This window comes from Acinonyx jubatus, chromosome D1 (assembly GCF_027475565.1).
Source record: "Acinonyx jubatus isolate Ajub_Pintada_27869175 chromosome D1, VMU_Ajub_asm_v1.0, whole genome shotgun sequence".
In the NCBI taxonomy this organism is placed as follows: Eukaryota; Metazoa; Chordata; class Mammalia; order Carnivora; family Felidae; genus Acinonyx; species Acinonyx jubatus.
In genome coordinates, this window is record NC_069390.1 from 25,324,892 (window position 1) to 25,338,126 (window position 13,235).

A 13,235-nucleotide genomic window follows, 5' to 3' on the forward strand; every position below is an offset into this window, starting at 1 on the left:
ACAAGGAAAATAAAGTAGTACTTCTGCGCCCAGCACGGTCTCCCGTGGAAGCGCAATGAGTGAGAAGGGATTCATTTCTTATAAAGACGAAGCAAAGGCTTCAATGCTCTGGAACATGTTTATTAATATTGAGCCAGTTAAACCCAGGCCTTTCCCAGCTGCAGCCCACCAGCCCATAAATGTTTAGGAGCAGACCCGGGCACACATGTGCACGCCCACCAGACACGAGCGCCACATGCATGCGTGTGCACACACGGAACATATTCGCCCCACATTTCTCACCCCACCGGGTGGGGGGACCCACAGAATTGTCCGTGTATGTGCAAACCCAATCTCGCAGTAAGAGCGTGCAAAGTTCCCGTTCCTGAGCTCAACCAGCTCCTGGGGGAAAGAATCTCTCTCTCTCCAGCTTCTACATTCCTCCTTATACTTTTCAAGCCCTGAGGAGGTCCCAAGGTCGAACGGGAATCCCACGCTCTTCAGAGATGAGCCCTGGAATCGGGATGAGGGAGGCTTTTCTTTAGCAACAAGCCCACTCCCATCGACAGCACCAAATAGCGCCAACCCACATTTTCAGACCTCAGGGTGTATCCACAAATGGCTTTTTGAAAGAATAAAGATTCCACCCAATTTGTCTACCAAGTCCGCCTTGCCTATGTAGCCAAGCGTTCTTTACAACTGATAAATGATATGCCCTCCCCAAATATAAATGGCACTGATGATAATTACCATTTATTGAGTGTTCTCCATGTGCCAGATGCCTTTACAAACATCTAATGTTTGTAACAGCTTTAATCAAAGGAATCATTAGCTCCATTCCACAAATGCGGAAAGGCTGCTCAGGGAGGTTAAATATCTGCCCAAGGTCACATGAAGTAATTGAGGATCTGGGCTTTATACCAGGGCTGAGTCTGCCTACAATTCATTTTGTCTTCTGCCGGACTCTTTCATCCGGCCACAAAAACATAACCACGGGAAAACCCAGCCGGCTCACGCCCTCCTCCTAGCACCCCACAGAACAAGAAGCCTGCACGTCAGCCTAGAAGATTCTCCTGCAAGTCTTCCCAAAAAAGAAAATTTACGAGGGTTTTACAAAAATCACTGGTCTGCAGAGGCTGCAAAGTGACTTCCAGTTTTAAGAACTAACAAGAATCTCTCCAGAGCCGATTATTAGGGCTGATACAGCTCATAAAACAGACCATAAAACCATTTCTGTTATATTAGTTTTGTGTTTTTCTTTTCCAGAGGCCCGTGGCGTGGCAGGGGTGGGGGGTTGCGGGGGGAGGGGGCTCCTGAGGAGAGGCCTTCCCACGGCCTATGGTCCGCCCACACCCACAGAAGCCCGAAGACTTGTCTTAGACTCTTCCCATCCTCGCCCTCATCAGAGCCTCTCAAGCTGGTACAAAGGAAAACATCATTAACCAGCCTCCTGTACCTGAGGGTGATCTCAGATGGGTCCCAGGAGCCGGTTCTAATTTACTTAAATGATTGAGATCTCCAGTTACTCAATCCTGCAACACCAGCCAGCAGATATAATTGCAAAGCAGGTAGGCTAGACTCACCAATCTGCCGATTTGGTGCCAGCTAACGTTGCAAATTACAGGGTATAAATTTAGCAGGGTGGGTCTTGACACACATTCCTGCAAATTACACGTTCCGTCTCTAGTAGAAAGTGCATTAATTACTCTGGGTGCATGCACTACTTCCGCTTACTGGGGGCTTTCGGGACAGCTTGAGAGCAACTCCGAGCAATCTACGAAGATTAAAGCATAAATAAGTAATGCCTGCCGGGGAGGTGAGACTTTTCCAAAGCTCTTGGAATCGGAATTGTTAACTTTCTCCCTGCAGATTGAGAGGGAGGACTGAAGCCCACTGTGTGGAGCTGAAAATGGACTGACCCGAAACAAGACACAAATAGGGGGCCCATAGGGCTGAAAACTGAGCAGTGTGGTGATTTAAGAGCAGCGGCTTCGTTCTGCTTGCAACACAAGGGCTGCTTTTCCTGCAAGGAGAACAGGCATCAGGTGCAACAGGGCCGATACAGCCAGAAGTGAGGTCTGGATCCGCGGGCGTAAGCCCATCGGATTTCACCCCGTGTAACAGAGCACTGCCTATGTGCCGGGCACTGAACAGAGTACACAAAACCTGCATTTTCACTGATCCCAGCCACACGGGGCAGGAAGGAACTACTGCCAACTTTACAGACGAGGGAAAGTTGGCTTTCCTTTACAGAGGCTTGGAAAGTTAAATACCTTGCCCAAGGTGACATAATCAGAGAGTAGTGGAACCAGGACTGTGTGACCCTCCAACTCATGCTCTTCAACCCAACAGCCACCGCAGATGCTCATCGGGACTCTGGGGAGAAGGAGAAAACACCACCCAGTCATTCAGTGCCTCCCACGTCCTGGCCACAGAGCTCGCTGTCTTCACGGAGGCTGTTCCACTTAATTCTCAGAACTCTGGGGGGTGTCCCCTTCCCTCGACTGCACCCATGAGAAACCAAGGCCGGGAAAAGTCAAGATCATCCAGCTCATAAGTAGCAGCGCCAAAAATTTAACCCCTCTACATAGCTCCTAAATTGAAGACTTTTCCCTCTAACCTAAGATCCTCATCTGAGAATTCACCATAAATCTGATAACTATGCAGCCTACGTGATTCAGGGAGAAAAAGGACCAAACTGCTGGAGCCAGAGGAAGAACATCAAATGGTACTGCCTGCCCACAAGGTCCCTGAGCCCACACTTCCAGCGGGAGGAGGAGTGAGCTGGCCGTTCTCAAGTCACAGCTATAGTAGACACGGGGGGCTGGTTTTTGTTCAAGTTTGTTGGCATGAACTTCTCCTTCTGCTTTATTAGAATGAGCTCTTTCTCGATGGCTACAATGCCACGGGGCTACAATCAAGGGTCCTCCGCTCTCCAGTCCAAAGGAAGGCAATGCGATCTGAGCTGAACTAAGATAATGGCTCCCTCCCTGGAGTGTGACTTCTCAGAAGAAAGGCAAAGGCGCTGAAAACAGCCCATTCCTTCCAAGAAGCCTGACAAAGAAGGACTCTTTTTACTGTAAAATGAAATCTCTCTGACACCACCTTGCTTGGAAAAACTCACGGGTCTCCTCACTGAAGGGATTTCACTGGAGCAGGGAAGCAAGGCTCAGAAAACACAGGTAGTGCTAGGGAAAAGCAACCCAGTAAGTTCCATAAGATTCGCGTGCAGTGTGCACTTACGGAGAAGGCGGGACCGAAGTCAGTGTGGCTGGCTTCCAGAGGGGACGCACTCACCCCGATGAGAGACACTGCCTGGACCCACCAGATAAGTTAAGATTTAAGGGCTTGACAAGAGTGACGTGTCACAGCCAGACCGCCGTCTTGTCGCGGTTAATATTGATAGGACATTTCCTCTTCGTAATCATCATTTGGTGGATTAATTAAACCTGGAATTCCTGAGCACTCAAGGTTATGACCTCAATCCTGACTCCAGGAAATTGCACATTCTTTGTCGTAATTGGAAATGTGTATGGCTTTACCTAACAAAAATGTGTATGGTAACCTATAACACGTGCAAGATTACTTTCTACCAGAAGCCTAATGAGTAAAGCTGACACACTCGTATGCACAATGGCTGCCCTTACCTTAATAAACTTGTAGGATGACCGTGAGATTCGGGTGTATAAATACTACCTTATCGCTTAGGCGGTCCCTCTCTAATTCTTTTCTATAAAAAGTGGGAAGCAGTGGGGTTGGTGCACCACAGGGGCCCTTGACCCACCTAAAAAGGCAAAGATAAAAATCATTTGAAAGCCATTTATCTAGAGCCACAGTTCTGGACGCCTGGGGCCCTTTCTGTGAGGTGAGACTTAGCCATCCTACAGCTAGGTGGCATTCTGGGGGTCCCTCCCCAGTCTGGATTGGGAAGACCCACTGTGACCCAGGGTGGGTGCTAAGACAAAGAGCCAAGAGGTTTAAAAAAGGGGGTGAGGGGGCAGCAGCAGATGATGCTAACTGAGGGCATCCATGGAGCTCAGTGAAACGACCTCACGTGCTCCTCTCTGGTCCGGGCAGTAGCACTAACAGAATAACACGGTACCAGCTATGACTCTCGTTGTTAACGGCATGAATAAGGATGACACAGGAAGACAGTGACAACATACGCACAAGGCAGGAAGCTCTGGGACCCTGCCCGTAGGACCTGGTCTAAGGCACCTGTGTCTACTTGTGCCCATTCAATGCTGAGGGGCACAAATGGATGTGGAAATTCTGGGAATTGTTTTTAATCTACCGAAATGACTAGATGTGCACAAATAATAGCTACAAATATGCTATCCACAACGATGTTTAAAATAAACACAAACTTGGAAACAACACAAATGCCCAAAATTAGAGCAATAAATTATGGAACATCTATTGGACGGAATTCAATGCAGCCATTACAACAGGCTTAGAAGTACTGGGGGCAGGGCTGTGGAAGCATTCTCCCTCAAGGAAAGGCAGCCCAGTCAAGAGGGGCACCGTGGGGTTCCAAACAATCAATTCTTGCTAGAATAACCATCCTGAGTTGGGAGGCAAATAACGAAGAAGCCTACTGTTGTCCTAATACAGACCACAGAAATGAAGCTGATAAGAATTATTCTGAACGATAGAGTTGGGGTAGAGAAGACTGAGGATACACCAAAATAGAAATGTTTTGGGGCGCCTGGGTGACTCAGTTGGTTAAGCGTCCATCCAACTCTTGATTTCGGCTCAGGTCATGATCTTGCCATTCGTGAGATCAAGCCCTGCATCGGGCTCTGAGCTGACAGTGTGGAGCCTGCGTGGGATTCTCTCTCCCCCTCTCTGCCCCGCCCCCACTCACACATGTGCACTCTCTTTTCTCTCTCTCTCTCTCTAAGTAAATAAATGTTAAAAATATAAAAAATAAAATAGAAATGTTTTAATAAATAGAAAAATCTTCAGCACATTTAAGATGGAAACAGAAAGTATAAAAACTACATACGCACACACACACGTAAAGAAGGATATGCCAGTTTCTTTCTGAACAGTAGGATTCACTGATGATTTTTATTTTCTTCGTTCCAGTTAACTGAATTTTCAACAAGAAATAACAGGAACGATAGCAATAAAAGTTATTTTCCACAATCTTATTTCTTTTTTTTTCTTTTTTTGGAAGTCCCACTGAGATATTTTTCACAATTTTCATGGGGACAGAGACCATTACAGAACCCAAATGTCATACAAAGCAGGTGGCACTTTGACTCCCCAGAGACCATTTCCACCTAATAATTCAATTAAAAGATTTTTTTTTTTTTTTTGATAAAGACAGTGCACAGTAATGCAGAAACGGAGCCTATTATTTAAAGAATTCCTTCACAGGACATTTCTGTAGTGAGTGACATCGAGTGTGTGACTTGGGAGATACAGTAGGTACTTTCCATTTTGAGCACACGTCCACATGACGCTCAAATCACAAAACGTTATAGACTCCATTCCTGACCAGTCAGACTCTGGGAGACAGCCGCCTTCTCCTCAGAGCCATTGTTTCCTCCAAGCTCTCTTCCAGCACCTGCTTTTCCTCGCACTTTTCCTGACAGGAAGTACCACTGACCTGCTACAACCCTCAGCCCCGGGGTCGGGTTAAACTAGTTGTACCGCTTCCACGGCCAACCCTCCCTTGGAGTGGCCAGGGCTCCACTAGAATGTGGTCATCACATCCTGACTTCACCAGGTCCTACTGCTTCACCTCAGGACTCTCAGATTCATCCTCCCCTTCCTTCCTGTGTCTGGCCTTGACCCACTCTGCCTGGACCACTTCATACCCGAACTCTGGGCCCCCGGGCTCTTTCCCCCAAGGCGACTCTTCACACTGAAGACCGATCACGTCACTGTCTGCACGTCAAGTCTCCCCAACTCCTACATCCAGAACCTCACTGGCTGCAAGCCTCGGAGCCTGCATGACCGAGGTTCCACCTACCTTTCTACGTGTTTCATCCAGAACATTCCTCCTCACAAGCTACATCCCAGACATCCCACATAATCAATCGCCTGTTCTGTAAACATAACTGTTTAATGATATGAAATATTTCAAACATATGAATAGGGATTTTAACATAGTAGACTCATGTACCCAGAGCACCAAATTCACAAATGCTAATACTCTGCCGTATTTCATCTTTCTTAAGGAATAAAACACTAGTGACATGGATGGCTGAGAGGCCCTCCCACCCCGTCATCCCAGAGGTAACTACAATCCCGGGGTGTATCTTCTGTTTACTACTTTTACAACACATGCATAACTCAATTGTATGTGCACGTTTCATATGTATGTTATATATGTATATATACACCCATATATAACTTATAGATGCATGTGCATATATAATTTTGCACGTACATACACTCACTATATACAGATACATAGATACTACTTGGGTAGACAGACATACAGTTTTTCTAGTTGTAAAATAAACTCAAGTGGCACATACCATATAGATCTTTCCTCTTTTCCACTCGAAATTTCTTTAGAGATTTATCCGTATCAGCATGTGAAGATCTGGTCTATTCATTGTAGTCGCTGGATAGCACTCCAGTTTGTGATGGCACCGCCATTTATTTACTCAGTCTCCTTAAATGGTCAACAAGACTTTCTCCAATGTTTCACTACTGCCAACAGAGCTGCAGTGAACAATCTCACACACATCTCCACAGGCACTTGCAGAGATCTTCTCTCGGGCGACAATGCTGGACCCAAAGGACACATAACCCACCTTTCTTGGATGTTGCCGTGCCCAGGGCGCATGATGAGCCGGTCACCATAGTCATTTGTGCCTGACCCTGACTACTGCTGCCTGAGCCAGGCAAGCCTGAATCCAAGATGGGATTGCCAGGCGCCAGCGGCATGCAGGGCGTGGCCAGAAAACATGGACAGGCGGCCCAAATTCCTCCCTTAGGGTTTTTGGGATTAGGGCACAAGTGGGTCAGCGAGACACGGGAGCTGAGCGGGAAGAGACTGAGGGAGACGGGGCTAGGATGGTGTGCACTGAAGCCTGGAGGCAGGGGTGGGGAGGGTGAGAACACGGCAGGCATGCAAAGAGGCACGCAAACGAGAACACCCAGAAGCGTCCATGCAGTTGTCAAGAGAGATGGGCAAAGGCGCAGCCTGTCTGGGGAGGCTGCTGGCTCCAGTCTACGACCTAGAGAAGGAGCCCTGCTTTAAGCTCCTCTCATCAGAGAGGCCCTCTTTCAAAGATCAACAGATGTCACCTCTGCCATAAAGCTTTCCTCTCTCCAGCCCACAGAACGACCGGCTCCTTCCTCCACCCTCACGGCACTTGCTGCACCTCTCTCACAACGCACACTTGGTTCCAGGCTGTGCCCAGTTAACTGACTCCACGGCAGCCCTCAGCACAAAAGGTAAGGGCCCCACCGGTACGCACCTGCCGCCGTTATTCAGTCTCCTGCACAACGCCAGGCATGGGGCTCTGCACACAGTAGGTGCTCACTCCATGTTTCATGCCCGAACAAAAGCCGTGAGCACCTTAAAAGCAGGGCCCACGTCACATAGCCAGGCTTTACAGGGGTATCAGGTACAGAGTAGGTCCTCAGTAAATGTGTCCTGAACAAATGACTGAAATGTGGCTTCTGTGAGCAAAAGCATCCGCCTGAACTACTCTCCCAGGGCCCGTACCAATGATCAGATTTCAAAGTGGAGGTGACCAGGCCAAAGGATAATTTATCTCCTTAAAGACGCTAAGTGTCAGTTAAATTGCTGTATTTAATAGGGCCTGACTTAGATGGGCCATTCTGAACAAAAGCAATAACTGGTCCAGTAATGAGCCTGCTTTAAACTGCTTTTACTACTACCACCCAGAGGCCGCGGGATTCCTCGAGCCACGAGACCGAGGCCCCACTCAGAGCGCGGCAGCCTTTGCAAACAAACCACGCACCCGAGACTCCCGTCTTCCACCACCCTGGAACCACACAGGATATCTTCCAAGGGAACCCAGGATAATCGTCTCCAGAGGTTCATTCCAGGATGGGTTTTTTTGTTTTGTTTTGTTTTTAATCATCTTGCCCAACAGGCTCTAAGCCTCGCACAGTTGAGCGCGCAAGCCTGACAAAGAGTGAGTATGCTCCGGCCCAGAGGAGACGGGGCGGGAAGGCCTCAGAGAATCAATCCAGTATTAAATGTGTTTATTCTGTTTCTTGGGAGCATCCAATACTTATTAGCCGCGAGGAATGTGCCAGCATCAAAGAAGAGGGAGGGAGGGAAGGAAAGGGCCTTTATCTGCCACGACAGATTACAATCTCCGACAGACAAAACGAACAGAAGGCACACGCATACTGAAACTGGAAGACAAAGGAATTTGCACAACCAGAAGTCAGCTGAGTCCTTCAGTTCAAAAGGGCAGTGGAAAACACCTCAGCCTCAGCAATGCCCGGAACAGAGGAAGAGGGAAGGGAGGGACACAGGTCCACTCCTATGGGCTGTGTGATGGCCCTACTGCAGTGCACATCCTTGAGGTCACCTGGGAGAGTCAACTCCCTCTGGGCAGACCAGAAATCTGAATAAGCAGCACAGACCCCCGCCCACCGCCCTGGTGTCTTCCCTAAGCTCAACACCTACAGCCATTCATCAGATGACTCACAAGGACAACATGGGTAAAAAAAAAAAAAGAGGTCTAAGGTCGGACAGGCCCCAACTACCTCGAGCCAGCCGTACAACCTACTTGTGCCTCAGCATCCCAATCTGTTGAATGGGAATAAGGAAAGGTGCTGCCTACTCATTAAAATAGCCATCATTTTGGAGCACGGAATAGGGGCCATTCTGTAGGCTATGCGCTGTCATGTTTCACCTTATGCCAGTCGGCTGTCATCCCTCCAGGCAAGCATATGACTGTCCCAGCGTGCTAGATGAGGAAACTGAGGTTTGAAAGAGGTGACACCACATTCCCAAGGCTACACAGGAGCACGTGGAGGGGCCGGGCCTGGAGGCGGGCCAGCCAGAGCTGGGAGCATCTTAGCCTCTCCCGCTGAGTAGGTGGCACGGTTTGAAAGAGGCTTTACACCAAAAAAGGTTAATCATTACTATTTTGTTATGTATTATTTACATCTGCTGCTCTGATTCTCTTTGTCACGCTCCTGGCCCCTGGCTTTCTCAATCGGGCAAGGACGGACATAGGTTCTTGGTCAACCAGAGCTCCACCCACACTGCCACACGCACAGGGGGCTCTGGCTGCAGTCAGGAAACCCAGCCAATGGCGGAATTTCCCTTCTAGGCACCAAGGGGGGTAACCACAGCCCTGCTGGAGGCCAACCCTGTGGAAGGACGGGCCACCCCTCCACCCACCTCCCACCTCCAGCTCGGACCCCTCACCGCAGACAGGATTTTCTATTCTTGAGGTGGACCCTTTGACCAGCATGTCATTCATAAGGGGAGGAAGAAAATAAGATGTTTGGGGTGCCTGGGTAGCTCAGTCGGTTAAGAATCCAACCTCAGTTCAGGTCATGGTCTCACGGTTCGCGAGTTCAAGCCCTGGGTCAGGCTCTGTGCTGACAGCTCAGAGCCTGGAACCTGCTTCGGATTCTGTGTCTCCCTCGCTCTCTGCCCCTCCCCCGCTCGCACTCTGTGAGAAATGAATACACTTTAAAAAAAATTTAAAGAAAAACTTTATTTCCACGTGAGTCTTTTTAACCCAGGAGACGGTCCCGTGACGAAGGAGCAAGTATTTACGCAAATAATTAACCAAGGAGGTACGGTGTTCTGTCCAAATGTTGAGCAAAACTTACTAAAAAAAAAAAAAAAAAAAAATAGCCCTGGCCACGAAATGGCCTCTCAAGGGCCACAGGAGGGGACAGCAGGTCTGAATCAGCTCCTAGAGACTCAGAAATGAACCCTGTAGAGAATGAAGTTCGCGCCTACAGTGACCGGGCCCTTCTCGGTACCTCTGCCCTCCCCCTCCCTCCCCATCCTTTCCCCGGAGAAAATTCTCTCGTCTTTGCATCTCTGGCCAAGGCTGTGCTGTGTTCACTGACCATTCACTGGCACCAAACAGCTGATTCAAGAGCTGTAGGGACACACCAGCTCCCCTTCTCTCCTAATTCCTTGTGTGTACTTTCTCAACTTTCTATCAATCCCTACCTCGAATTTTACTTGCAGCGGAAGGGCTAGAAGCCAGGGAGTCTAAATAACAGCCAGAAACTTCTCAAGTGTTTACCCTACAACGCTCAGAAAATAGAATCTTCGCTTGAAACCTAAACAGATGCCCCCACCCCACCCCACCCCCCGCATAAGCTGTGGCCATGGGGTGTAGGCGCACTGAATACTGTGCCCAAGGCAAAACCATGCAATCAGTCCTCTCCGCATCCTGAGCTTTCCTAACCACTCCAGACTCCACGTGAAAGTGTTTACAACGAGGCTATTCATTGCCAGTACCTTTTTTTAACCCCAAATTCTGCTTAATCTTTGAAAAAAGAACACCCAACCTCTGGGCTGGCACAGAGGGCCCGGGTGTCAGAAGGCTCAGCTTATAGTCTCAGCTTGGTCATTAATACACTGGGTACCGCTGCACCCACGTCTTAAGCCCTGGGACTCGGTTTTTTCATCTGTAAAATGGAGAGGAATCTATCAATGTACAGGTTATGGAAAATTAATTTGGTGGGAAACAGCCAGCAACTTTTTAAAGAAATTGAATGGAAGAGATTAGAGTCGATCAGAGTGTAATAGACACAGAAGAGTAGGTTTTGATTGAGCTTCATATAGATGATCTAGATTGCAATGTAAATGTGACTTTTTTAAAAAATGTTTATTTTTGAGAGAGAGAGAGAGAGAGAGAGAGAGGTGCAGCAGGGGAGGGGAAGGGTGGGGGAGAGGATCTGATGCTGGCTCTGTGCTGACAACAGAAAGTCTGACATGCGACTTGAACCTGCAAAGCACAAGATCATGACCTGAGCTGAAGTCAGACACTTAACTGACTGAGCCACCCAGGCGCCCCTATATATGTGATTTTTAACAGCATGACTGACATATAATTCACATACCATACAATTTACCCATACTTTTACCTTAAAAGTATGCAACTTAATGGCTTTTAGTAAATTCAGAGTTACACAACCATAACCACATTGGTTTTGGGACATTTCATCACCCCAAAAGGAAACCACATGCCCATTAGCATTCACTCTCCATTTCTTCTCAAGCCTGGGCTACCACCAAACTACTTTCTGTCTCCAAGGATTTACCTATTCTGGACACTTCATATAAGCAGAATCATACGCCATGTGGTGTTTTGTGTCTCGCTTCTTTCGCTTAGTATAATGATCTCAAGATCCAGTCATGATACAACATGTATCATTACTTCATTCCTTTTTATGGCTGTATAATATTCCATGGCATGAGTATAATACATTTATTTACCCATCCATCCACGGATGACAGCAGTGTAATTACCACTTTGGGGCTGTCATGAATAACACAGCAATGAACCATCTGTGTCCAAATGTCTGTGTACACACATAAATGTGTTTCTTTGGGTTACTATCAAAAAAGTTTGATGCCAGGGGCCTAGAGAGTTACTGAGGGATAACTACCTCATTCTAAGATTTTTTTTTAAATCAATTCTATGGACTTTTGCTTCAGGAAAGAAAATAAAGATCATCAAATCAAAGCTGCATTCTTATTGATGCGGCCACCAGAGATTCTGGGGGCAAATCTTCAAGAACCTATCATTTCAGAGAATTTCAACCCTAGGAATATGCAACTTCACTGTCCAAACAGATTGGGAGAGGGGCCATTTCCTTGCTGACAGAAGCTGCTGAACTATCAGCAGAATTCAGTATTAGGTCAATTTCCTTGTTTGAGCCAGCTCCAAGTTGGATCGAATTCCAAGATGTAAATTTCTACATCGCAAGGTTTCAGACACAAGGGCACTCACAAGACACAGTGAGAGGCCACTACAGGCTCTTTCCAATACACACACACACACACACACACACACACACGCACACGCACACACACACGCGCTATTCAATTTATAAACTGCTCCATATGAAATCTGACTCCTACAACTGCAGCTATAAAAGAGCTGATACTAGAGGAGAGGCGATGGTCAAAAGCAACTCCCTCCGCTAGCAAACCTGCATTAATAATTTAACTATTAACAGGCATGAAACTCAAGAAGCTTGAGAACAAGGACTCTGTGGTCATCTGGGACACCGAGAACATCTCCATCGTTCCCCTCTTTCTATTTCAAAACCAGAGACTCCATTGTCTTAAAGAACTTGTCATCCTCAGAGAAAGGGAACATGACAAATTTGTGAAATCTAAAGAATAAATACAATTCCTATATGCCTTAAATTTATGGCCCTCACAAAGCCTGCAAAATATGATAAACCATTATAGGTTTTTCCTGTCTCCCCTGCCTTGGCCACAATTAATTTCACCAAGTGTGAGTGTAATACAGAATGTAATATATGGAGGCGGGAGATTTAGAGCCCTCATTGCCTTGCAGTAAATAAGCTTCTGCAGTTTGGGGCCCCAGAGGTAAAAAAAAAAGAAGCAATAACGAGAGTCCTCATTTTGGGGAACCATTGGTGTGCATTTTCTGTTTTGCATCGTTAAGCAAGACAAAAGTGCCCGAAGGAAACCGACAGCACTGGGCTAAAGTCACTCAAAATCCAAATGCCAAACCTATTCTGTAATTGAGATGCACGGCATCTCGTATACATGCCCTAGAAGAACATCATATTGCAAATAAGAGCTATGTGTTATCAAAAACAACAGAAAATGCTCTCGTTTTATTGATACTATAAACCTCAAAGGTCTATATGGGTTTTCCCAAGCACTGTCTTGAGAAGAGTAATGGAAACTATTATTTAATGAGGGCCTACTATGTGTGCATATTGTGTTAATCCTTTACCTACACTACTGTAAAGGGTAGAATCGTGTGTCCCTGCCCCACAAAGCTATGTTCAAGTTCTGACCTCCAGTAACTATGAATGGGACCTATTTGTAAAGAGGTTCTTTTGCAGATGTAACCAGGTGAAGAAGAGGCCATCCTGGATCAGCGTGGACCCTGAACCTCCGTCTAAGGGAAGAAGCACTGCCCATCGGACCCAGATTTTAAATGTCTCATTCATTCAACTCAGCCAACGTTTGCTGAGTGCTGAGAAGGTGTGAGGAAGAGAGCCAGTAAAAGAGTCACAGAAATACAGCCCCGACTCTTCATTTTTTTCTCAAGCAAATGGGC

General features: G+C 47.2%; 1 protein-coding gene across 3 annotated transcripts in view; it reads right to left on the minus strand.

Annotated features, from left to right (window-relative positions):
* The window catches only part of LDLRAD3 (low density lipoprotein receptor class A domain containing 3), a 240,536-nt gene that overhangs the window by 191,491 nt on the left and 35,810 nt on the right, over positions 1 to 13,235 (minus strand). The window contains exon 1 of one of the 3 annotated variants that reach the window (XM_015074402.3): positions 2,253 to 2,361. The exons of the other annotated variants lie outside the window; for them this stretch is intronic. The gene's annotated coding sequence lies outside the window, so the exon portion shown is untranslated. Of the gene's footprint in view, positions 1 to 2,252; positions 2,362 to 13,235 lie in introns of those variants that run through there. 3 annotated transcript variants of the gene reach the window in all.